Consider the following 26,559-nt stretch of genomic DNA (forward strand, 5'->3'; position numbering starts at 1 on the left):
ACCACTTAATTCACTACTTTCAACATGTCTTTTTTTCAAGGATGATGTTATAATTTATACTTTTGAATGAGGCAGGGCTAGAGCTAGCTTTTATGTTCAACAGCCACTGATGTACTAGGATGAAGGTACAGATATCCAGGCATCAAAATAAATTTTAAAAATATATATACAGACACTAAAGAATCCTTAAAAATAAAGAAGTGGGGAAATATGGAACTACATAAGAATATACACAAATCTATGCTGTTCTTATGTTTTTATAAAATATACTCTTAAAGACTTCCTTTAAAATAGCTAACTGAATTATAGTTTCCAGAACATTCAGATGTGATAAGAATATTACTGACTCAAACGATCCCTAAATGATTTTCCTAAACAAAAATTGCACAACAGAGAGAATGACAAGTTTTGTTTTTTGTTTGTTTGTTTGTTCTTTTAAAGTGCAGAACTGGGTGAAGTCCAAACAATCGCGAAGAGCATAGCAGTTTGACATTAAGGTCGAACAATAAGAATGACTCTCCTCCTCACCATGGAACCTGGCACATAATCATCACCAATATGCCTCAAAATTCTCTGCAGAGGGTTACTGGAAGAAGGCAAAAGGGTGAAGTACTATAGCAAGTGCTCTCAGTCCTGTCTTCTATACAGTGGAGAGAACAGCAATCCCTATCTTACTCACAAGGAGGATTAAATGGAAGATCACAGGCACTGCTTAACTGTGCTCACCACATAGTAGGAGTTCAACAAATTGAACTATTCCTTGTGAACCATTCCAGCCAGACTGTTCCTGTTTGGTGCTCTTCCTCTTCCACTACTGAGGTCTTCTGAAAACCAATCCTGCTACCTTTCCTTAGTGGGGCAATTAGATAGAGTGCATGCAACAACACTAGGCTAAAACCAGGGCAAGCTTTCTTTTCCCATAAAAATTATACTAGAATGGGTATATATACACACGTATACACACACACACACAGATAGATATAGATATGATTTCTCATCTTCTGCTAAGAGTATCAATTACCAATCATCATTTGTATCTACACATGTAGACATATGCCCCTTCTGGTAAATCAAAAGAAATGAGATTCTGTCTTTAGCAGCATAAGTAGCTTCTTACTGAGAAAAGAATATGTACGGGGCACCTGGGTGGCTCAGTCAGGTAAGCGTTCGACTTCAGCTCAGGTCATGATTTCATGGTTTGTGAGTTCGAGCCCCGCATCCGGCTCTGCACTGACAGTGCGGAGCCTTTGGGATTCTCTCTCTCCCTCTCTCTCTGCCCCTACCCCACTCACGTGCTCTCTCTCTCAAAATAAATAAATAAAATCTAAAAAAAATACATAGATGACATTTCACAGACATTAATTATTAAGGCTGTATATGATGATGTTCTTCACCACTTCAACAGTAAATTTCCCAATTATATTCATATACCATAATCAGCTGTCCCAGGAATACCCATTCCAGCAACTCAAATAAGCTCCCTAGAACCCAGTGAAAATGTGTCACAGTGCCCAGTTTCAGGAACTAGACACATATTCACGGGCCAGACTCTTTTTTTAAAGGTACCATTTATTGAGTTCCTACCTCCTGCCAGGCATTACACTCTCCAAATGTTCACAACAAGCTCACAACAATCCTAGGAGATGGAAGGTACCCCCCTATTTTACAGATGAGGAAACTGACACTCAGAGTTATGAAATCTGTCCCAAGTCATAGCTGCTATGTAGCAAAGCATGGACTTGAGGCCAGTCTGGTTAACTCCCAAGCTGACAGGCACCAAGTCAGTACTGAGAGAAAAGGAAGGCCACCTAAAGGAAAGAATCATGGAAGTCCAGAAAATTGGAGCTATTCTTATTGGGAGCCAGGAAAATGGGCTCAGCCTGGGCTCACTCAAATCCTTCCTCAGCCCACACTGACAGTGTGACTACTGAGGAGGCTCCTAAGCCTTAGTTTTCTCATCTGTTGACTAGGGAACATAGTACCTATGTTATAGAGTAATGTGAAGTTTGAACTAGAACATATGTAAAGCTCTTAGCACGTATTAAATGCCTAATAAATATAAGCTAATGGCATCATCACCATCATCATCATCATCGGTTTAGATGTGGCCCTTAAATGAGAATGTAAATACAAGTGCTTAGGACATATTAAGCTCTCAAATTACATTCATGTTCATCAGTATCATCATTATTATCACCCTCGCCACCACCACAATGGCTACTACTACAGTCTAGAACTAGCCCCTGATCCCCCCATCATCTTTAAACCTTGCTTTCAAATCAGTAATGTCTTCAGCTTGCACCAGGCCTCTAGTCAGGAACCCACCGGGCATCTCAGGAACTCCTACCTCTGCCTGCCAGGGCCCTGAATGTTAGAGAACTCTTATGCTAATGAGGGGAGTCTGGGTGAAGGCAATGTACACACTAGTCAAAAATCACCTGATGGTACACTTAAACTGTGTGCATTTTAGTGTATGATACCTATTTGTAATGCTACAACTGCTACAACAGAAAAGGCCAAGTTTAGCGCTGGGTGACCTGCCATATGTCATTAGTGTCCCAGGCTGCAATGAATAACCCTGGATATCCCAGGCAACAACATTCTCACCGTGACCATGAGACTCAGACTCTTAAGGGAAGCATGGGAGATAAGAGGTATGCCTCACCAGAGCTAGTGTGGAAACTGAAGTCACTTGCAAAGGTCCAGGGAGGATAGCTCAAAATGCAGGTTCTTAAGAAAGCACCTTGTGATTCAGGAGATAAGGAGGTCTAACAAGCTGGCTCCTTGGTTCTGAACCCTGCCTTGAAAATCCAAGTTCACCATTAACCTTTAACTGTTTGCACCCATACCAGATCCCAGCTACCAATGTCCAACCAGCCTCTTCCTTTTTTTTTATTTTTTTAAAATTTCTTCATTTTTGAGAGACAGACAGAGGCAGAGTGTGAGTGGGGGAGGGGTAGAGAGGGAGAGGGAGACAGAATCCAAAGCAGGCTCCAGGCTCTGAGCTATCCACACAGAGCCCCATGCGGGGCTCCAACTCAGGAACTGCGAGATCATGACCTGAGCTCAAGTTGGAAGCCTAACTGAGCCACCCAGATGCCCCTAACCAGCCTCTTTTCTACAGCCACCAAGAAAACTTCTTTGTTGGATCACTTCCCTATTCATGCGTAAAGCTTGGCCCTGGGGGCTTCTTCTTGGTTCCATCCATGTGGCCTATCCAAAGGTAACCCAGTCAAAGGACCTTGAGTAAATTCTTTCATACCTCAGAGCTTCCAGCTGCTCTTCTGTACAGCAGGAACATCACTACCTACCTTAGAGTTATGGGGGGGGGGGGGGGGGGACTTGTGAAAACATGTGGCAGCAGGAGTAGTCACAGTTGGCCCTGTTCCCCTAATGATATATGAGAACACACACCAAACAAGTTGTGGCAGATGCTCACTGGGCCCAAGCCCTGAGCCACGGAATCATAAGCTCCACATTTCTTTCCAGTCTTCCCAAGAGCCCCACAAAATTCCCCCAGGAAACCCCCCACAACTTCCCTAAGAGGTCACAGTTTCCATTCTAAGACTTGTTCTGCCTTGCTGATTCAACTAGAGGGCGAGAGGAACAAAATCAAAGGTACCTGAAAGAAGACAACAAACAGCTAAAAATTTCAACCTGATTAATTACTAAGCACCATGATGCACAAACTTATCTTCCACCCTGGCTCTTCATCTGGGAGTCAAGAGTTACCTGGATTTCTGTGTTTCCAAATTATATTCAATACAACTATATATCATTTCAAAAGGACTCAATATGCACAGCATACTCTATTCACAACATGATTTGCTAGTTAAATGAAATCTACATAATTTTCCCTCTACCATTCTGAGTTCTTGGCTGGGACTGTCTGTAATACAAAGAGAAGTGTAAATATTATCTTCAGCTAGAGACCTGTGAGAAATAAGTCCACTGACCCAATCAAAGGAGGGATTTGGAGACTCGCAGCACAGGGAAGCAAGGGTTTAATTGACGTTCTTGCAAGACCGGGTGTCTGTTGGACAGGCACATTCTGGGCAGTTACAGCAGACACTTTACCTTCTAGCGTGCAAGTCCTTCCCCTGATTCCTCGTTGGCTGAGCACCACAGAGGTTACAGCCTTACCCGGAAGTCGCCTGTGCCCATGTAAGGCAAAAAGTAGTCTAAATGGAACAAATGTGTATTCCTTGAGGTGATGCAGAGACTTCAGTTCTTTGGTGCATGCTCACTGCAAAGCCCACAAAAATTAAGGCCACGAAATGGAGAAGGGAAGAACGAGGAACCTGCTGTGCAGATATGTCTCTGAGGTAAAAAAGTTTACCCTGGTAATAGCTCTCTTCCTGGTATAGGCCCCCTTTGTATTACAAATTATAATAAAAGTAGACTTGCCTTACAAAATAATCCTTACGTCAAAGAAGCATATTTTTTGAGAGAGAGAGAGAGAGAGAGAGAGAGAGAGAGAGAGAAAACATATGTGGGGGAGGGACAGAGGGAGAGATAATCTTAAGCAGGCTCCACGCCCTCAAAGATGCATATTTTGGGTGGCATATTCTGCTACCCTTCAACAGATAAGCACAGGGCTCACCACGGCAACTGGGTGCCTCCATGCTGCGATCCACCTTCCCAGCCTTTCTTGGCATGTGGTAGCCACACAATCACATCCCCTCCCCATCTATGCCCAACTCCCCACCCCCATGTGTGTTTCTGGTCATCACAGAATTGTTTGCAGTCACAAGAATTTGGACTCCACCCATCCTGTCAAGGGTGAGATCTCTCTCTCTCTCTCTCTCTCTCTCTCTCTCTCTCTCTCTCTCACACACACACACACACACACACACACACACACACACACAACACCAGAACAGTGGGAACTGGCATGAGGAAAGGGAGCAAACATGGAAAGCAGAGCAAGTATAGAGGTTTTTACCATGGACAGAGCACACAAGGCCAGGCATCTGAACTTGGCCTCAGGGTCTTTTATATATGGGAGGCTCTAACACATGGCACTTTGGTTTGAGTATCCAGAGGCTCACTTGATGCAGGGTTCCAAGAAAGGGGTAAGGCTCCAGTCTGTAGACAGAATGACCCTTGAACAGCCCTCCCATACCCCAGAAAGTATGGAGAAAGCAGCTGGGAACACTGCCTGGGAGCAAGAGCTCTGGAGCCAGGTGGGCCTGGTTCCAATTCCAGTGAGATCAAGGAGCATCAATGGAGAGGGAGGGAGATGGAGAGAGAGAGGGAGGAGGGGAGGGGATAAAGGGAGGAGAGGTAGGGAGAGAGGAAGAAGGGGAGAGAGTGTGAATGAGTAAGTGTGTGTACTACTCAGAATTATCACTCAATAAATGTTAGGCATCAATATATCTAAGCCTAAACCACCCAGGACTATCCTTCAGTGGTGGAGCAGAGGCAGGTTTTGGGGTTGCACACTTGGAGAAGTGGTTGTTTACAGTGAGGGTCATGTTGTGTGAAAACGCAAGCTCCCAACTCACCATCCTGAGATAAGCCTCAGAAAGGCCTTAGACATCTGGAAAAAGGGCCAAACACAGGGGAAAAGGCTAATTCTTACTTGCTTTTATCAGCAACGAAATACAAGAGATTTACAAATGTTTCTTTTAAACTGTGGACAGAATCCAACAGGTAATAGCTGGCAAAGAGACATCAACTGTGCATTCCATTATTAGTACAGTCATTTGATGTTCTCTTCAGTGTGGTGTGTATATTTGATGACCAGGAAAGTAAAAGATGTGTAAAGAATCCCAGAGGGTCACTGGAGGCCCTTCTGGCCAATCTTCAAACCACTCCTGGCTTAACTGTCCATAAGGCCCAGAGTCCCCAAGGTGGCAAGAGCTGTGCCCTTGAGCATAAGTTAGGCAGGCCGGAGAGCTCCTTGTCCTGAGCCCCTTATTTTACCTTTTTCCTGAGTGTTTCCACACATGACATGCTCACAGGCACTTAATGTTCCTGCATCCTCACATTACGGAGTTGGCAGAAGCCTTCAGACACTCTCCCTATGGATAGTCCCTTGTTCCCAGGCTGCCTGCTTCCCCTCTGCTGTCTCATTGGGCACCAGATCTGAACTTTGACCATAACTGTACGATTCAACCATCCAAAGTGAACCGTTCCTGGTCCAACCCCCCCCCACCCAGTTTTAGCTCCAAGCAGTGCAACCCTATATCAGAGATGGCCCCAATTATACCAGCACTTTGAGGACCCCTGACAGGGATTTGGAAACCCAATCCAAGTCATCAGTATGGTTGTGAGGCATGCAGTTCCAAGAAGTTTCCTTAATGTTAAAACAAAATACAAAAGGTAAATAAAGAGGCTAAGGGAAAAAACACTCTTCACATTGCAATTTAGAGACATATTAACAATTTTCAAAGTCATAACCTCCTGTTCCTTTTTTCCCTAAAAAGCATGCCCAACAGGGTTGCTCCACCCCATCCCAACCTACAGGCCTGGGATCTGGCATCCTCAGCTCAGCCACAATATAATTCTTAAACAAGGGCAGTCTTGAAGGGCATTTTGAGGCCTTGAGGCAAAAAGAGCTTCCTGGCTCAGACAGATTATTCTTAAAACCACAGGAACAGAGCAAAACGTGTGCTCTCACTCAGCATCATTCAAGAGCAATCTACTTTGTCTTTTTTTTTGAGAGAGAGAGAGAGACAGACAGAGAAAGAGACGGAGACAGAGAGGCAGAGAAAGAGGGAGAGAGAGAATCCCAAGCAGGCTCTGCACTGTCAGCACAGAGCCCAATGAAGGGCTCGATCCCATGAACTATGAGATCATGACCTGAGCAGAAAGAGTCGGAGGCTTGACTGACTGAGCCACCCAGGTGCCCCTGCTTTGTCTTTTTAAACAGTCTTGCAGATATCTCCAGCTTGTTGATTAAATTTACCCTGCCTGATCTCCCTCCAACCACCCCCAGCAAATACTTCTTTGGAAAAACAAAAGGCACATGAATCGTTTTATTTTAGGTTTATTCATTTTTTGAAAGAAAGAGACAGAGCACAAGTGGGGGAGAGGCAGAGAGAGAGCGAGACATAGAATGCAAGCAGACTCTAGGCTCTGAGCTGTTGGCACAGAGCCTGATGCAGGGCTCGAACCCATGAACTGTGAAATCATGACCTGAGCTGAAGTCAGATGCTCAACCAACTGAGCCACCCAGGCGCCCCATAAAGGCACATGAATCTTAAAGTTCTACTTATTGCTACCAGTAGTCAAAAGCTTATTGTGAAAATAGTAAGATAACAGATGTGACACTGACAAGAGAAAAAGTAAAATGTAAATCTTGATGTTTGTTTCTGGGCAAGATTTTTGTAGAGTAAAACAACAAGGCCTTTAGAAGGTATATGGACATATAAAGGCTTCTCTTTGGCTGTTCCACAGAAAAAGCCCCTGCCATTCAAAACAGCACATAAGAAACACCATTTTGTGCACTACAGTTATGTCTGAGCATGGGTGCCTTGCCAATGGTGGCTGTCACTGTTTCTTTCCTTGTTTTTCTCTGCAGTAAAATAAAAACTGATGATATAATGTATTTTCAAATCCTGCATGTTGCCTTTCACCTGCAAAAACCATCATCAAAGAACAACAATATACTACTGTTATTTAAGCATGCTAGTTCATCAGAACAACCCAGGTTTGGATTCACCACGTTATTTTAAATTAACCAAACTGTTACACTTAAAGGTCACCACACATAGTTCTATTACAGCTGACCCAAAACCAATACTTAAATGACCATTGCCTTTAAAAACAGCATGCTACACAAACCTTATACTCTAATACAGAGGTTCTCAACCAGAGGTAACTATGCCCCCAAGTGACACTTGGCAATGTCTAAACACACTTTGGGTTGTCACAACTGGGGTGGAGGGGATGCTACCAGCATCTAGTGGGTTGAGGTCAGGGATGCTAACTAATATCTTAGAGTGGACACAGGACTCCCCACTCCTCACTCACACACCCCAAATCTATCAGCCCTAAATGTCAGTAGTGCCAAGGTTGAAAAACCCTGCTCTAGTAAGCAGCAATGCATGTGACAATTAGAAATACCTCCCTTTATATACTGTATACACCTTGGTTCATGCCAGATAACAGTAAGAAAGAAAAAAGCTAGAAAATGATAAATACAGAATAAACAGGATTCACATTGGGGCAGCTTTGTTAAAAAGTAAATTTGTAGTAGTTTTTAAAATTCTTCTTTGGGGCACATGGGTGGCTCAGTCGGTTAAGTGTCCGACTCTTTCTTTTGGCTGAGGTCATGATCTCACTGTTCACAAGTTTGAGTCTCACGTTGGGCTCTATGCTGACAGTGTGGAGCCTGCTCAGGATTCTCTCTCTTCCTCTCTCTCTCTTTCTGCCCCTCCCCCACTTGCACACATGTATGCTCTCTCTCAAAATAAATAAACTTAAAAAAAATTCTTCAAAACTAGAAAATCAATACATTTCTTATTGGTGTTTCACAGCATCAATAGGCACAGTTAGTTCTCTTGTGCATGCATTAATAGGTGTTAGGGGCACCTGGGTGGCTCGGTCGGTTGAGCATCTGACTCTTGATTTCAGCTCAGGTAGTGAACCCATGGTTCGTGAGATCAAGCCCCACACTGGGCTCTATGCTGGCAGCACAGAGCCTGCTTGGGATTCTCTTTCCCTCTCTCTCTGTCCCTACCCCACTCATGCTCATTATCTCAAAATAAATAAGTAAACTTTAAAAAATATTTAAAAAATAGTAGTATTAAAGGTTTTACAACAACTATTATGGAACAAACTGCCCCAAGGTCACTTACCTGGATGGCAGTGCAGTGAAACTATGGTACGAATCTGCAACAGAAGCAAAGATAATGCGCTGTCCTGGGGACGAGGAGTAAGAAGGCTTACTTGGCCAGGTCACTCCCTCAACAGGGAAGGCAAACACACTCCTGCCTATATGTGGCCTTCACAGGCCCTATTAGGCAAAGGAACTCCCTCCTAAGAACATTAATACAAATTATACCCTTAATCATAATCTCTGCTGATGGAAACAATTCATATTGTGCCTTGTAACAATTATCCCGGGGGTACCAGGGAGGAGGTGAAGAGAGATGGATGGAAGTAGTTTTGATCCCTATAAAATTCAATAGCATTTGAAAATTGGGTTTACATGATTTGATCAGCACTAAAAGGAAGTTTTATGTTTTTGATCAGAGTTTTTTTTTTAAATAGCAGCTCTCTTTAGGCACTTTTTTTTAAACACAAAGAATCAGTAAAATGTAGGTTGCCTCCTGACTGCAGCTACTGTGTCCCTTTTTATAGTAACAGGAAGGACGTCTGTGTTTCCAAGGCAACCTGAGGTTTCACTCATCAATAAAGCACTGGGTTCTTTCATCAAATACAGTATCAATCATCTGAGGTTTCAAAATGGGGAGTTCTATGCTCAGGACAGAGCATGATGGTCACCAAATGCCAGAACAAAGATAAAGAACAGGTATCAGGCTAAAACACTATTTGAAGTTTTTCTCCAGGTGATCATTCAAGCTGGTAACAAGCCATTTGGTCCAGTTTGATCTAAGGACTTTATGCAGAGAGGTTCCACAAAGAATATAAAAACTAAAGGCATTTCAAATACATGGGGGCTCTGAGATATGGCTTGGTCCCCCTCAGAGCCCTCTCCCCAGTGTCCTTTTACCCTGTGCCTCACACTGCTAAGGTCCACCCTCCACTCCATCCTGTCCTCCCAGCCCACCTAGGTGAGTACAGGACCTGGCCCAAAGAAACCCTGTCTTCCTATGTCAGCTAGTAATGAATAATCCAGATGAGAGTTTATGAAGATTTAAACTGGAATGGAATGGAAAGGAAAGGATAAATTATAGCACAGAGAGGTAGATGCCCACACAAATAGGCAACTAAATGGAGGTGGAAAGGAGAGAGCCAAACATAACAACCTGAGGTTGTGGGCCTAGGTAGCCTGGAGAAGAGAGGTTGACACCATTTACAGAAATGAGGAAAACTTAGGGGGAAGATGATGAGCAATGAGTTAAGTATGGTTGTTAAAGAATGTGGGGAGCTTAAAAAAATAGCTAAATGAGAGATTTTGCCAATAGCTAATTCAGATATTATAGTTTAGAGAATGATAACAATAATGATAATGATTATAACCAACATTGATCATGCCAGGCCCAGTCCTAAATGCCTGACATGTCTAAACTCATTTAATTTTCCAACAGATCTAGAAGTACGAATATTGCCCTCATTTTCCAGGTGGGAAAACTGAGAGGTTAAACACTTTCCTAAGGCCACACAATTGACAAAGAGGAGAAGCTAGACACAAACTCAGGCAGTCTGACTCTAGTACTACAGACAGGTGGAGGTGGGGGAGCAGTAGTTGCCTCCAGGTGAAAGACAAGGCCTTCCCTTAAAGGCATTACAAAGAAAAATACATTTCACTCTGACAACAGAAATCTACAATATGTACTCAACTCTGGGCTTCTCAATCCTTTAAGGACTGAACTTTTACAACCTGACTTGGACAATAAAGCTTCACAAATCAAGCCCTCTATATTTTCAGAAATTGTATTATTTCAGACACATGTGACTGGTTACTGCTGAACAAAATATCTGAAATCATTTCATCTCTGTGCAAACTGTCAGGGTCTAATTCACAACCAAACAGCCAAACTAGGTTCAAAAATATGCAGACATATCAACTCTAGGGTTTAAGATGGTCAAGATTCTTTTAACTTATAAAAGATTCAGCAACTAAATTCTACATGTTTAAGTTCTTTTAAATATATGATACATTGTTATGTGACAGAAATATACTACAAATAACTTTCTGTGTAAACACAGTTCTGTGCGGTGGCCTGCATGGCTCGGTTGGTTGAGCATCTGACTCTTGATTTCATCTCAGGTCACAATCCTATCGCAGGGTTGTGGGATTGAGCCCCCACTTTGGGCTCTGTGCTGAGTGTGGAGCCTGCTTAAGATTCTCTCTCAAATAAAAATAAATAAATTAAAAATTAAAAAAGTAGTTCTATGCTTGGAAGTCATGTCACAGGGCCCCTGGCCTAATAAGGAGCCACTTTTAGCTCCTTATTTAGAGGTCTGAGCATTGCTGCTACACAGCTGGTCCAACTCAAGTCTTTGCAAACTGTAGGTAGCTACCATTATTTTAAATAAATCGTGGAGGATTGATTGTAAAGAGGCAGAAGGGAAAGTTTTGAGGTGATGGAAGCATTCTAGAATTTGTGGGGTTAGCTGCACAGGTATATAAACTCAAACTATTTACTTAGAATGGGTAAACTTTACAGTATGTAAATTACACTTTGAGAAAGCTGTAATAGAAAGGAAGAGAGGGAGGAATATGGTAGGAGAGGAAAGAAAAAGGAATAGAAAAGCAAACACAAATATAGTAAGGGTAGCCACTGTTTTGTAAAAATTTGTTTCAGCAACATTGATATGCATATTGTAGCAAGTTTTTCTAATTGTGGAGTTGTTCCTGATCCAAAAAGCTGGAAAGCTTCTGTTTCAGGGGAATTACAGCTAGGAGAGTGCTGTGCAACCTGGATGGGCATCTGTTGGGGATCTCATTACGAGTGCAAGTTCTATTCACTAGGTCTCGGGAGAGGTAAGAATCTGCATTTTAAAGAAACTTCTGGATGATGTGATGTTGCTGGTCTGTGGACCCCACTTTAAGCAGCAAGGAGCTGGGGTACAAACTGAAGCTGAGCTGGCAGGAATACAGATACCTAAGACTGTCATTGTTGGAAGGATTCTTAGAAAACTTGAGTACAGTGTTTCCCAAACAGACACGATCATAAGAACATTCTAGAAGTACTTATTAAAATATAGATTCCCATAATCAAGATAGAATGGTGCTGGCATAAAAACAGACACACAGAACAACAGGACACAATGGAGAGTCCCAAAATGTATCCACACACATATGAACAATTGGATATTCAACAAAGGTGTCAAGGTAATGCAATGGGGAAAGAATTATCTTTTCAAAAAATGGTACTGAACAATGGGCTATCCATATGCCAAAAAAAAAAATGAACCTCAATCCATACTTTGCATCATATATAAAAATTAACTCAAAACAGACCTATAAAACTACTAGCAGAAAACATAGGAGAATATCTTCATGACCCTGGAGTAGGCAAGGAACACAAAAAACTCAAAAAGCCCAAGCTATAAAAGAAAAAATTGAAAAAAAAAGAGAAAAAATTGATATATCACACCATCAAAATTTAAGTCTTCTGGTCTTCAGAAAGACATCATTAAGAAAATGAAAAGGCAAATGAGACAAGGAGAAAATATTCACAATACTGATGTCTGACAAAGAACTTGAATCCAGAATATAATAGAAAGTTATAAAAGAAAAACACTTGAACCTAACATAACTATTGGAGCATGTGGGTGGCTCAGTCAGCTGAGTGGCCAACTTCAGCTCAGGTCATGATCTCGCGGTTCATGAGTTTAAGCCCCGTGTCGGGCTCTGTGCTGACAGCTCAGAGCCTGGAGCCTGCTTCAGTTTCTGTGTCTCCCACTCTCTGCCCCCACCCTCACTCATGCTTGCTCTCTCTCTCTCTCTCTCTCTCCCCCTGTCTCTCTCTCAAAAATAAATAAACATTTTAAAAAAAACTATTGACCAACTTCACCTGTGATAAAGATGTAAAATTCTGAAATATAAGCAAATAAAAAAATTCTTACAGCTAAATAAGCAGACAACTCAGTAAAAAAATGGGCAAAATACATGAAGAGACACTTCACATGTCAAGAAACAACTGAAAAGATGCTCAGTATCTTTAATCATCAAAAAAATGCAAAGCAAAACCACAATGAGATACCATTATACAACCACCTGAAAGGCAAACAATTTTTAACATCCCACAAAAAAGTGACCATACCAAGTGCTGGCAAGGATGCAAAGCAACTAGATCTCTCTCCTACACTGCAGGTGAGAATGTAAACTAGTACAACCACTTGGGAAAAGAGTTTGGCAGTTCCTTTCCCAGTTAAAGCATACATTTATCATGACGCAGCAACCCCACTCCTAGGGATTTACCCCAGAGAAAGGCAAATGTATGTCTACAAAGCAGTTTTGCACGTGAATGTCCACAGTGTCTACTGACCAAAACTGGAAGAAAACCCCAACTGTCTGTCAGCAAGAGAATGGCTAAAGCAGCAATGCAGCAAAAACACTGTCGTATATTCTCAGTACTCCTTAGCAATAAAAGGAATGAATTACTTACATAAACACAACACATACGACTCTCAAACACAGGCCAAATGAAAGAAGCCAGAGAGAAAAGAGTACATTCTATACAATCCCATTTATAGGAAATATTAAAAATGGCAAATGTGATCTATTATAACAGAAAGCACATCAATAGTTGCCTGGGGCAGGGGCCGGGGAGGGTCTGCAAGGTGTGGGAACTGACTAGTCTGTATTTTGATTGTGGAAGTGATTCCTGGAGCGTATACTATATTTTTCAGATCACATCCATTGGTTCACTTAAAATGAGTGCCTTTTCTTGTATGTAAATTATATACAAAAGTATGTACGTACATAAATTATATATACACACAATAAAGTTAATTCAAGATGTACAGATTCCCAAACTTCTCAGACCTGGTGAAATGGCATCTCCTTGCAGATAATCTGAATTTCCAACAAGCATACCAGATACTTCTTAGGATCAGATAAGTGAGGAAAATACTATTTTAGTCTACTTCACAGGAACAGAAAAGGAGGGGCTCATTTCATTGTGAAATGAAGTAGCTTTATGAAGGTCCCAAATAAAGACCAAATGCACCTGCTCACAGGAATGAGTATGTATCATTATTTTACCTAGCAGCAAAATGTAAAGGGAACAGGGCAGCACAGGAGGTGAGATGAGAGCAATGTCCATGACATGCCTGATTGTCCAAGCAGCACTGAGCAGGCCATAATAAAAAGCAGTAAATAATTCTTTCTATTTAAGGCAATGAGAGCCTAGTTCACAGTAATAAATCATTTAAATACCATTCTTTATACATCTCACCCTGCTTCCCCATACATCTCAGCCTGCTTCTCAGATGTATCCATGGTTTCTGAGAGCTTGAACAGAACCATTTCCCTGGCACACTGAGGGCTCTTGTCTCTTCCCTGAAGAAGCCAAGGCCTCTCTTGCCTCTAGGCCTTTGCACAAGCTGAAGCCCCTGCTTGAACACCCTACCCCCAACCCTGACACACATACTCTGAGTACTCTTGGATGAACAGCTGCTTCCTCCAGTAAGCATTCCCTGCTCTACCCTGGTATCCCAGGAGAGAGCATTCTATCGGTCCCCACAGCCCCCATTGGTCCTCCTCACTGTAGTTGTGATACTCTAGCTCCACCATGTCTTTTTATCATGTCTACCACTGTTTTCTCTGCACCCACCTCAGAGCCCAGCCCAGAGTACGCCCTCAGCAAGAATTTGCTGTCTGAATACCTCAGATATTACTCTATCCACCTATCTGTGAGACTCTCAAGTCTGGTGTCTCCTCCATCAGCCTCTACTTACTGAATTCTTTTCCTCAGGGGAAGCAAATATCTACACCGGTCTTATTCAGGTCTAAAGGCAAAGGACTTCTAGAGCTCCATAGGGAGTGGAAGGATATGGGGACTAAGCTGGCCTCAGGCAAGTGTCCATAGACAGAGACAGTGACACCCGAAAACCCAGGCAGGTTTGACTGGGGCCTCCTAGGAAAAGCATCATCAAACCAGTTGAGCCAACAGATCTGTGTCACAGCCACTGGGATAACTTGGCGGTCAGTGCTGACAAACCTGGTCCTCATCTGGCACAGAGAACTGACTGGTAAATTTCAGCTCTTTTCTTACGGACCCTGACGGCATGAGTTTTAGGAAAGTATAATCGCTTCAACCAGTCCTTCTCAAACTTGATTTTGCATCAGAATCACCTAGAAGGGTTGTAAAAACACAAGTGCCAGGCCCCACAGCACCAGATCCTGAGTCAGTAGAGCTGGGGTACAGTTCATGAATTTACATTTCTGATAGGCTCCCAGGTGACAATCATGATGCCAGTCTATGAATCACACTTTGAGAAGCCCAGGCTTAAATAACAAAGACATCTGGGATCTCATTCATCAAGAGGTATTCAGGAAGGGTCTTGGGGTTCCTTCAATAGTTGGAAGATGAAGGACTCAAGATCTGTTTGCTTTTCTACTCAGCTACCCTTCAATGAGTCTCCCCCTCATGACCAAGAGATGGCTGCCACAGCTCCAATATCACATTCTCACAGGAGAGCAGGTGAAGTGGGATGAAGAGACTAGGAGCCAAAACAGGAAGGAGGGAGCTCACTCCTCATGCTCATTTGTCTTTGATCCTAGAAAGACCTCTAGTAATCTTTCTCTGAAGTCTTCCTGGCAGGTACTAGGTCAAATGGCTACAAGGGATACCAGGAGAGTAGCAAAGGAGAATGAACCACTAAGAATCACTTAGGCTTGGGGCGCTTGAGTGGCTCAGTTGGTTGAGCATCCGACTCTTGATTTTGGCTCAGGTCATGATCTCATAGTTTGTGAGATAGAGCCCTGACTTGGGCTCTGTGCTGACATCATGGAGCCTGCTTGGGATTCTCTCTCTCTGCCCCCCTCTCTACCCTTCCCCTGCTTGCTCACATGCACAATCTCTCTCAAACTAAATAAAGAAAAATTAAAAATAAATTAAAAATAAATAATAATTAAAAGGAATGACTTTGGCTTTAAATGACTCATAGCCTGGCCCCACTGCTATCTACCCCAATACCTAAGCTCTATAAAAAGGAAAGGATGGCTGTGGGGTAAGCAGTCAATAGCCTGCCCCACCACTTATGCTCCTGTGTGGCTGCCTCACTGCCAGCCAGTAAGAGAGTGTCCCTAAACAATGCCATCACCAGCATGCTGCTAAAAACCAACCAGGCACCATGTGGTAGCTGTTTAACAAACCTAAACAGCTCTCACAGCCTTTCTCCTTGTAAAAGGAGGTTAGTTCTCTCTTTGCCAGGGGAGAACTAAATAAAAGAAGTCCGTCCACTTTTTATCTTTACCAGACTGAGCTCTGGAAAGCCAAGGACTGTGTTGACTCCATCATATATCATAGGTTAGCACATGTCAGGCACTCAATAAACATTTTCAGAGTGGACCAAGAGCTTCATTTAAGTACCTGTCCTTAGACTTTGTGAAAGCTGTTAATAGAAAGGCCTTCTGGATATTTTCACACCAAAGGAGATATTGCTTAAATAGAAGCTAGAAGGAAATGAGGACTAACACACATGACGAGTAGAAAAGGCTAGCTGTTGTGGAAACAGAATAAAGAGTATTATAGGGTTGTGATTCAGGAAGGCTCATGATTAGACAGGCCATTCAACAGACACTGCCATGGAGGAGTGGGGGTAGAGGTCAGCAACCTCACCCAAACTACATGTGGCAGGGGTGACAACCAGGCTCCAGCTCTTCTGCCGAACTTGACTGAATGGCAGTGGCTGCCTGGAGCCTGGTGTTGGAAGGACGATGAGGCCACTTGCAGGTGATGACTTGAGTTTAGCATGAGGCAGATGGGATAAAGGAGTGTCACCATATGTGTCACGCACTTTTGTGAGGGATGTTTAATTGACCAAAAGAAATTGACTTGCCTGGTCTCTGTGTTTATTTGAAGGTGCCACAGAGCAAACTCACCATTCTTTCCCAGGCCTAGAAAGACTATTCAATAGGTCTAACCCATGAAAGGCAGCATGGTGTTTGCTTCAGTTGTACTTTTTTCTATTTCTTAATACAATTTCAAGAAGTAATCCCACTTTACTTTAGGAAAGTGAGGTCCTAAAAGATTTTTTCCCAAGACAGCACTGAGTTAAGGGACTGAGGCTGCATCTAAAGATGCCTCTGGTAGACACTCTAAAGCCCATCTCCTAGCCCTAACCTCCAGTGGGTCAAAAGGTTTTAGCCTGTACCAGACTGCAACTGACTCTGATAATCCAGAACCAGGTCAAAAGTGGTTCTCTCAGGCTAAAACAGATACAGGACTCTACCATCAGAATGCTTACCATTTTCTATTTTAAGAAATAAACAAAAACTCAAAGTTCCTCCCCAAACAGAAGTTTATTCTATTTCTTTCAACCAAAGTAGACTCTGGAACACAAGGAAAGGCAGGACAGATCTTGTTCTAAGAGTACACTGTGCTTCTCTCACATGGCTCAGAAAATTCCACAGAAAAGGCCTGCTGATACTCGTTCTGTCGGCAGCAATATGGAGATGTAACAGAATAAGAGATATGCCTGGGAATAAACGCTATTGATGTCTTTTTAACACCAAAAACAATTAGGAGATTCATTGAGTAGGATTGTGACTACCCTTTTTTGTCAAGGTTATTTGCTTTGACAAAGATGGTTTGTCTTGAGTACAGCTACCAGTGGCCAATAGTAAATGACAAAATGTTTTAATTTTCCCACAAGAAATTATAATATCTACCATTCCCAGGAAAAACCTAACCTTAGCCAAATATTTCCTGTGTGGATTTTGTTTTTAGGTTTACTTATTTATTTTTGAGAGAGAGACAGAGAGAGAGAGAGAGAGAGAGAGAACGAACAAGTGGGGGAAGGTCAGAAAAAAGTAGGATCCCAAGCAGGCTCCACACTATCAGCACAGAACCTGAAGTGGGGCTCAAATTTGCTAACTGTGAAATCATGACCTGAGCTGAGATCAAGAGTCAGATGCTTAACTGACTTTGCCACCCAGGCATCCCTCCTGTGTTGATGTTTAAACTGATACCGTTTTATGAAAATTATTTAATAAAATTTATAGTTCTCAAGAGACAAGTAAAACGTGGATGTCACCCAGCCTCTGCTTCCCCAGCATTAACTGCCAAGCTCTAGGCACAACTGTAACACCAACAGGGCTTGAATTCCATTCATGAGACTCTGGTTTATTTCTTATAGAACTTAACCTGGTGCCTTGTATATAGCAGGTACAGAATAAAATATGGCCCCTTAATATCAGCTAATATTTATTGACCTTTCACTCTTGGCTAGGCACTGTATTAAGTGCTTTGCACATGTTATCTTATTGAAATCTCACAACAACCTCATGCAGTCAGATTTATTAATCTCCCCTTTCACAGAGGAGAGGAGTCTTCCAAAAATGGTGAAGTGCTCAAGGTCACCTAGGTAATAAAAGGAGCAGAACCAGGATTAAATCCCAGGGCAACTGACTACAAAAGCAAGAAAAACACATACTAAGTGAATAAAATTATTTATGCCCAAGTGCACCAATCTTTTGTCACTGCCAGTAACAGTGATTGGCATGGTAGAGACGGATATTTGCAGATTCTGAGGCTGCTCTATGATTAAGAACTACTAAATACTGTTTCTGTTAGAGAAGCAAGTTACTGAATTTACACTAGAAACTGCATTTGATTTCTGTTCTGGAACTTACACATGATCAGGGATCAATCCCAGGGCAGCTTCCAGTCCAGGGGCTCTCACTGACTTAGCTCTCGAGGTCCCAGCAGCCCAGCCAGTGAAAAGAAAGCCAGCTTCAGAGTACAGAATGCATTCCAGGGCTCAGCAGCAGCTATTCGTTCATCCTTGCTGTTTTTGGATTAATTCTTGCAGCTGTGCCCAATTCACTTTGAAAGCTGTTTAAGGAAGATTTATAGCTAACCTGCTAGAATCACAAGAGTTAAAAAAAAAAAAATAAAACAGAAACAATAGGCAAATGACAAGAATGCACATGGAGGGAAAGTTGGGTGAGTGACTTATAGTACAATTTAGGGGAGAAAAAAAATCACTGTTGGGGTGCCTGGGTGGCTCAGTCAATTAAGCATCTAAATTGGCTAAGGTCATGATCTCGCAGTTCGTGAGTTGGAGTCCCACACTGCATGGGCCCCGCTTCTCTCTCTGCCCCTCGCTCACTTGCACCTTCTCTCTCTAAAAAAAATAAATAAAAAATCACTGTTAACAAGGATGTAAGACAGTTTGCCCCAAATCTGTAGAGACAGAGTAGATTAGTGACTGGGTTGCCTAAGGCTGGGTGTTGAGAAGAAAGGGTGAGTGACTGCTAAAGTATGAGGTTTCATTTTGGAGTGATGAAAATGTCCAAAAATTGATTGCAGTGTTGGTTGTACATTGCACAACTCTATGAATATGCTAAAAAAAACCCACTGAACTATATACACTTTGAATGGGTGAACTGTACAGTATAAAAAAAAGTAAAGAGTGCTAGCCAATTATCAGAAGACCACAATAAAACCATCCCCAAAGCATAAAATATTAAAACCACAACTACATGGCAAGAATGAACAAAAATCAGAGCGCCCTGGTATGAATGAATGGCATACACAGCTGACCCTTGAACAACACAGGTTTGAACTATGCAGGTGCACTCATATGAGGATTTCTGTCAATAAATAGAGTACATTAAAGAGTAAATGTATTTTCCCTTGATGATTTTCTTAATAGCACTTTCTTTTCACCAGCTTACTTTATTGTAAGAATATAGTACATTAATACATATAACACAAAATATGTCTTAATCAACTGTGTAGGTTTATCAGTAAGGTTGCAGGTCAGCAGTAGGCTATTAGTAGTTAAATTTTGGGAGAGTCAAAGTTATATGCAGATTTTCAGGGGCACAGGGGGTTGGTGCCCCTAATCCCTGAGTTGCTCAAGGGTTTACTGTAATAACAAAAGTATATGAGTTGCAGTATTTGCTGCAAAGCAGAGAAATCTGAAATCTAAGAATCCATATTGAAGGTATCTATTGTAAACAATATGTTTGATGTTTGGAAACCAAATTGTTTTATAATTTGGAATCAGAACCAGAGAAGGAATAGAACCAGTTCCAAGACAGGGAAAGATATCTGGCAAAGCAAACATAAGAAGCATGATAAAAAAGAGAGAAGCCATGGCTTTCAGAGCATTCCTGAGGAGTCTGACCCATTTGTGAGGTTATTCAACATCCCGTTCCATAAAACAAGGCCTCACAAGTAGCTGAAAATATGTCAGGTAGCAGGGGAGCCTTTCTGAATTTCAGTCTAAAAGCCTCATAGTGAGCAAGAGTATTCTTGCTAAAGACTGCACAGCATTCCAAAGATTTGGTACAGATATCTTTTTTTTTACATTTATTTATTTTTGATAGACAGAGAGAGACAGCACAAGTGGGGTAGGGGCAGAGAGAGAAGGAGACACAGAATCCGAAGCAGGCTCCAGGATCCGAGCTGTCAGCACAGAGCCCGATGAGGGGCTTGAACTCACAGACTGCGAGATCATGACCTGAGCTGAAGTCGTATGCTCAACCGACTGAGCCACCCAGGCACCCCACAAATAACTTTTTTTAAAGTAATCTCTACCCTCACTGTGGGACTTGAACTCATGACCATGAGGATCAAGAGTCGCATGCTCCACCAACTGAGCCAGCCAGATGACCTGCAAATAATAAACCTCTTTTTTTTGAGTCTCATATTAATCCTGAAAGCCCCCTTCCTTCCACCTAACCTGCCTTCAAGATTCTATCTCTATCCCCAACTCTGGTTCCAAAGAGACTATAAAAACCAGTGACAGGGGGCACCTGGGTGGCTCAGTCCGTTAAGCATCTGACTCTTGGTTTAGGCTCAGGTCATAATCTCAAAGTTCGTGAGATTGAGCCCAGCATTGGGCTCTGCACTGGCAGTGCCGAGCCTGCTTGGGTTTCTTTCTCCTTTCTCTCAATAAAAATTAACACATTTGGGGCGCCTGGGTGGCTCAGTCGGTTAAGCGTCCGACTTCGGCTCAGGTCATGATCTCACGGTTTGTGAGTTCGAGCCCCGCGTCGGGCTCTGTGCTGACAGCTCGGAGCCTGGAGCCTGTTTCAGATTCTGTGTCTCCCTCTCTCTCTGACCCTCCCCCGTTTGTGCTCTGTCTCTCTCTGTCTCAAAAATAACTAAACATTAAAAAAAAATAAAAATTAACACATTTTAAAAAAATACAAAAAAAATCACTGACAACTGGGGATGATTGTACAATCTTGTGAATACACTAAAAGCCACTCAACTGTATACTTTACAAGGGTGACATTTTTGTTATATGAATTATATCTCAATAATTTTTAGACTATTTCCAAAAATCAGAGCCAAACACAGAACTACCATATGACCCAGCAATTCCACTTCTGGGTATGCATCCCAAAGAACTCAAAGCAGGGACTCAAGCAGACACCCACATTCACAGCAGCACTGTTCACAAGTGCCAAAAAGTAGAAGCAACCCAAGTGTCCATCAACAGATGAATGGATAAATGTGGTCTATCCATACAATGGAATATTACTCAGCCTTAAAAAGAAATGAAATTCTCATATATGCCACAACACAGATGAACCCTAAGGACATTTGCTAAGTGAAATAAGCCAGGCACAAAAGGATAAATACTGTATGATTCCACTTACATGAGTACCAAGAACAGACAAATACACAGAGACAGAAAATTGTACATTGGTTACCAGGCATTAGGGGGAAGGCATAATGGGGAGTTACTGTTTAATGGGTATAGTTTTTGTTCGGGATGATGTAAAGTTCTGGAAAAAGATAGTGGTGATGGTCACACAATACTGTGAATGCACTTAATGCCACTGAATTGTACATTTTACTCTCAGGGTCATTTCAGCCCCATGTAGAGATTACTTAAAAAAATAAACTTTAAAAAAATAAAATAGTTAAAATGGTAAAGCTTATGTTATGTAATATTTTACCACAATAAAAAAAAATCAGGGGTCTCTCACCTAAGAATCCATACTTGATAGCTGCTTCAGGGTAATATGGCAGTCGAAAAGACACTTCAGAAAGTGCATACCCTTTTTGTATTACAAATTTGAGGTCAAAATATTTTACGTGCATTAGTCAAGTTTCAGTTGATTTGGCAGTTACATGTAATGCTTATACATCCAACTTGGGTCATTTGGAAGAAGGATCAAAACCATAACAGCATGGATAAACATCTATGTTTTCCTTTCTCTATTAAGCAGCCCACAACTTTAAGATAAACCTCTAAACCAGTGCTGTCCCATGGAACTTTCTGCAATGAAAGGAATGTTCTGCATCTGTGCTGTCCACTACAATAGCCATTAGCCACATGGGGCTACTGAGTACCTAAAATGTGGCTAGTGCAACTGAGGAGCTAAATTTTAAATTTTATTTATTTTTAATTAATTTAAATAGCCACATGTGGCAACTGGCTATCATACTAGCCAGCACAAAGTCTAAAATCCTGAACTTACAGGGGCACCTGGGTGGCTCAGTCAGTTAAGCATCCAACTCTGGATTTTGACTCAGGTCATGATCTCATAGTTCTTGAGTTTAAGCCCCACATCAGGCTCTGCGCTGATGGTGTGGAGCCTGCTTGGGATTCTCTCTCTCCCTCTCTCTCTGCCCCTCCCCTGCTTGTGCTCTCTCTCTCAAAATACATACATACATAAATACATACATATAAATTTTAAAAATCCTAAACTTGCAAACCTATAGTAGGCCACTCAACTCTCTTATCTTGCCAAAAGCCACATACAGGTTCCACAGTTCCAGAAAACTGAATGATCTCTTGAGCTCTGGGCCAATTTGTGAAGCAAAATATCTAGCAGTGGATGTCAAAGAAGGGTAGAGGACAAAAAATAAGAATTTTCCTCTATTCTGTGTCTCATGTGGAAAAACACTAACTACACAAACTGAAAAGGGTAAGTTCACCCAGTACAATGAGAAACTGGATGTAGGATGAATCTTTGACATATTTATAGGAAGAGGAAAAGAAATGCCACTGGCTGAACAGGCTCTTGAACAGGACACAACTGTATCCCTCAAGAATTTCAATATATAAATTGAGCTCTGAGTGGGAGAAAAAGAACCACCATTCCTATGCAGAAACTGGAGAGCATGGCCAAAGACAGGCCTCCAGTAACAATTTGCTAAGTACGTGGCAGGGTTGTCCTGCTAACCACAGGACACTTAAGGGACTGTGAAGACTTACATAGGCACAAAGACTGTCCCCAGGTCCTCTGCCAGAATTAACTGCTCATCTACGGCCTCATGGTCCACTTTTGTATTTCCATTTATGGTACTTTTCAGTGTTAGACCTGGGTTATATTAAGTTACAGAAAGCCTATCTCACTAGGTAATTAGTTCCTTGGAAGGCAAAGCCAGTATATAAATACATCAACATAAGTCCAGTGATATAAATGTATGCCATATATATCTGCGTGTGTGTGTTTGTGTGTGTGATTTAAATTTTAAGTAACCTCTACACCCAACATGGGGCTTGAACTTACAACCCCAAGATCAAAAGTTGCATGCTTGTACCAAATGAGCCAGCAAGGTGCCCCCCAAATACACTTTTTATATTCACAGACATAAGGTCTGGGGTCTTATATTTGAGGCGAAGATGATGATAACCATTATCACTTACCTCATGGAGCACTATCTATGCAACACTGTGCTAAGCACTTTCCATGCACTACCTCAATATAATCCTCCTGTCAATCCCATGAGGAATTCTGTTATGATTGCCATCTTATAAGTAAAGAAAGTGAGGCTAAGAATAGACCAAGAAACCAGCCCACGTCCACATAGCTAGTTAATGGCCAAACCAGGAACTGATCAGATTAAGGTCTTACACGGTAAATTCTTTTTAAATTTTTTTATTTTTTAAATTTTATTGTGGTAAGAACACTTAACATGAGATCTACATTCTCAATATACTTTTAAATTTAAATTTTTTTTTCAACGTTTTTTATTTATTTTTGGGACAGAGAGAGACAGAGCATGAACGGGGGAGGGGCAGAGAGAGAGGGAGACACAGAATCGGAAACAGGCTCCAGGCTCCGAGCCATCAGCCCAGAGCCGGACGCGGGACTCGAACTCACGGACCGCGAGATCGTGACCTGGCTGAAGTCGGACGCTTAACCGACTGCGCCACCCAGGCGCCCCCTCAATATGCTTTTAAATGTACAATATAATATTGCTGACTCTGGGTACAATGTTGTACAGCAGATCTCTAGAATTTATTCATCTTGTTTAACTGCAACTTCGTGTCCATTGATTAGTAACTCCCCATTTCCTGTGGCCCCCAGCTCCTGGTAAATACCAATCTACTCTTTGATTCTATGAATTTGTCTATCTTAGATATTTCATATATCTGGAATCATATAGTATTTGCCTTTCCAAGACTGGCTTATTTCATAATGTCATCAAAGGTCCACCCATGTTGTCACATATTGCAGAATTTTCTTCTTTTTTAAGGCTAGCTAATATTCCATTGTATGTATATACCACATTTTCTTTATCCATTCATTTACCCATAGACATTTAGGTTGTTTCTACACAGTGAACTGTGTTAATATCCCTAAGATCCTGATTTTAATTCTTTTGGATAAATACCCAGAAGTGGGATTGCTGGATCATATGGTATAGTTCTAATTTTACTTTTTTGAGGAATCTTCATACTGTTTTTCATAACAGCTGCACCATTTTGCATTCCCATTAACACTGCACAAGTGTTCCAATTTCTCCATTCTCACCAGCACTTGTCTTTTTTTTTTTTGACAATGGCCATCCTAACAGGTGTGAGGTGGTATCTCATCAGTAAATTCTTAACTGAATAAAGAGGTGAAAAGGCTACTCTACGAGTAATTTGTACAAAGAGTTAGAGAAGGAAAACACCAATGTCACAGGAGTAAACACCAAACAAAAAGTCATGTCAAGAAGGTTAAGGAACTGGGCCCCACAGAAGGCCCCAGGTCTCTTTATGGAGACTGGAAAGTTTTGTCAAAATGATCCTGTGTGGTTGTTTTGCCTGTCCACAAAGGACACAGCAAGAGGGGAGGCATTTAGAGGAGAGATGCTTGTATGAACATAAAGGACTTCTTGACCTAGGAAGTAAAGAATGCCCTGCCAGCCTCAGAGAATGTGGAGCAAAGATCCACTGTCTGTCCTAGAAAAAGTTAACATGCACCTGCTTACAGGGGGCAGCACCCCACATTCTCCCTCAAGATCCCCTCCAGACCTGGAGTCCACAAGGAGAATTCCAAAAAGCCAGGAATACAGACATATGACTTCTCCACAACTTGAATACACCAGGTAGAAAAGAGAGAACATCCAGGAAGTCATTGGAACTCCATAAACATAGCCACAGCCCTATTGAGCCTATCCCAACCCTCCTGGTGTGTGTGTCAGCCACACCACCCAAGGCCCAGGCATGCCTCCATTCTGCCACAGCTGGCTTGTTTGCAGATCAGCCTGTGAATCACGTGTGTACTTACTCAAATCACTAAAGCTTAACATTGTCAGTATGTCTAAATAGGGACCAATAACCCCAGCATAAGCCCAACATAGTAACTCGGACACTTGAGCTAGTATTTTTCTCAAAAGACCAACTCCTATATGATCTAAATAAATACTGACCATCCAGGTCTTGTCGAACAGAGAAGTTTTCTCTTCAGGGCCAAAGAAGTCCTCTGCCACATGGGATGGCAAGGTTTCTCTCACACATGCCACACCCCAGAGGGTCAAAGTAATGCCAAGCTGCAGGAATGCTGCCAACACCTCAGTGGCCTGAAAAGATAAGATTGAGGCCTTGAAACCTTATAGCCCTCATGAAACCAGGTGTTTTGCCCAGCAAAGTAGACTTGGGAACAAACTAGAACACAGAAAATGGTTACTCACATCAGGATGTTCCTAAAGAAAGCCACAATCCTGTCTGCCTTTTGTCTAATACTAATTCCTTCTTCCAGGTTTATCTCTCTAGTGCCAAGACATTTGCACCCACCACTCTGTGTCTGGGGGAATTAGAAATTCTTTTCTACTCTGGCTTCACCTTCCTCAGAAATTCCAGCCTCAAGTCTTCAAAGTGGGTTTAAGTCTACACACGCTACATTCCTTGCAATCAAGAAACCCTACTCACCTTCTAGTCCTTCCTTCTGCAAGCCAGAAGCTGCAGTGTGTTGCTATACTGGAGCAGAATCTAGGGAAAAGGAAAAAACTTCAGATGCTGTAAAAGGTCCAAGATCAGACTCTCCAGAAGCCTGCCTGCCAGAACTGCACTCTCCTCTCATTTACATATAAGGTGAAGTCATGTCCAACCAACGCCCTCAGGAGTTGAAGCCCACATCTCCTTCTAGAGCATTACTGACTTATAGATTAACTATCTTGGGAAAGACAACAGCATGCAGAAACTAGAAACCAGGTTCTTTGCTCCGGTCCTATTTTTCATTTGGGAGAAACCCTACTTCAAGCCAGAGATGGGATTATATGTGCAGGTTTTCATTTACATCTTTAGCTCTGCTCACTTCTGTTGAAAAATGCCCTCTGTCATTTATCATCCAAGGAGGATTTATTGAACCAGCTACTACCTGCCTCATGAAGGATGTGTGGTTTGGCCAAGACAGAAGCACGTAAACAAATATTTAAATATGGATAAGCTGCAAGAAAGCTGTATCAGAGCAAAGGAGGACACACTGCCTGGAGGTGGTAGCTGTGGATGTACCCCACATTCAAACCAGAATGGCTAAAATCAAAAAGACTGGCAATACCA

At 42.1% G+C, this 26,559-nt stretch overlaps 1 protein-coding gene across 9 annotated transcripts in view; it reads right to left on the reverse strand.

The window, feature by feature from the left end:
* Positions 1–26,559, reverse strand: part of MAP7D2 (MAP7 domain containing 2) — a 106,736-nt gene that overhangs the window by 65,898 nt on the left and 14,279 nt on the right. Inside the window, exons 2-3 of one of the 9 annotated variants that reach the window (XM_053202149.1) lie at positions 25,930–25,989; positions 25,431–25,580 (exon numbers count right to left, since the gene is read on the reverse strand). The exons of 7 other annotated variants lie outside the window; for them this stretch is intronic. The gene's annotated coding sequence lies outside the window, so the exon portion shown is untranslated. Of the gene's footprint in view, positions 1–25,430; positions 25,581–25,929; positions 25,992–26,559 lie in introns of those variants that run through there. One more of the 9 variants, XM_053202151.1, reaches the window with a different exon arrangement.

The sequence above is a fragment of the Acinonyx jubatus genome, chromosome X (genome assembly GCF_027475565.1).
Source record: "Acinonyx jubatus isolate Ajub_Pintada_27869175 chromosome X, VMU_Ajub_asm_v1.0, whole genome shotgun sequence".
NCBI lineage: Eukaryota > Metazoa > Chordata > Mammalia > Carnivora > Felidae > Acinonyx > Acinonyx jubatus.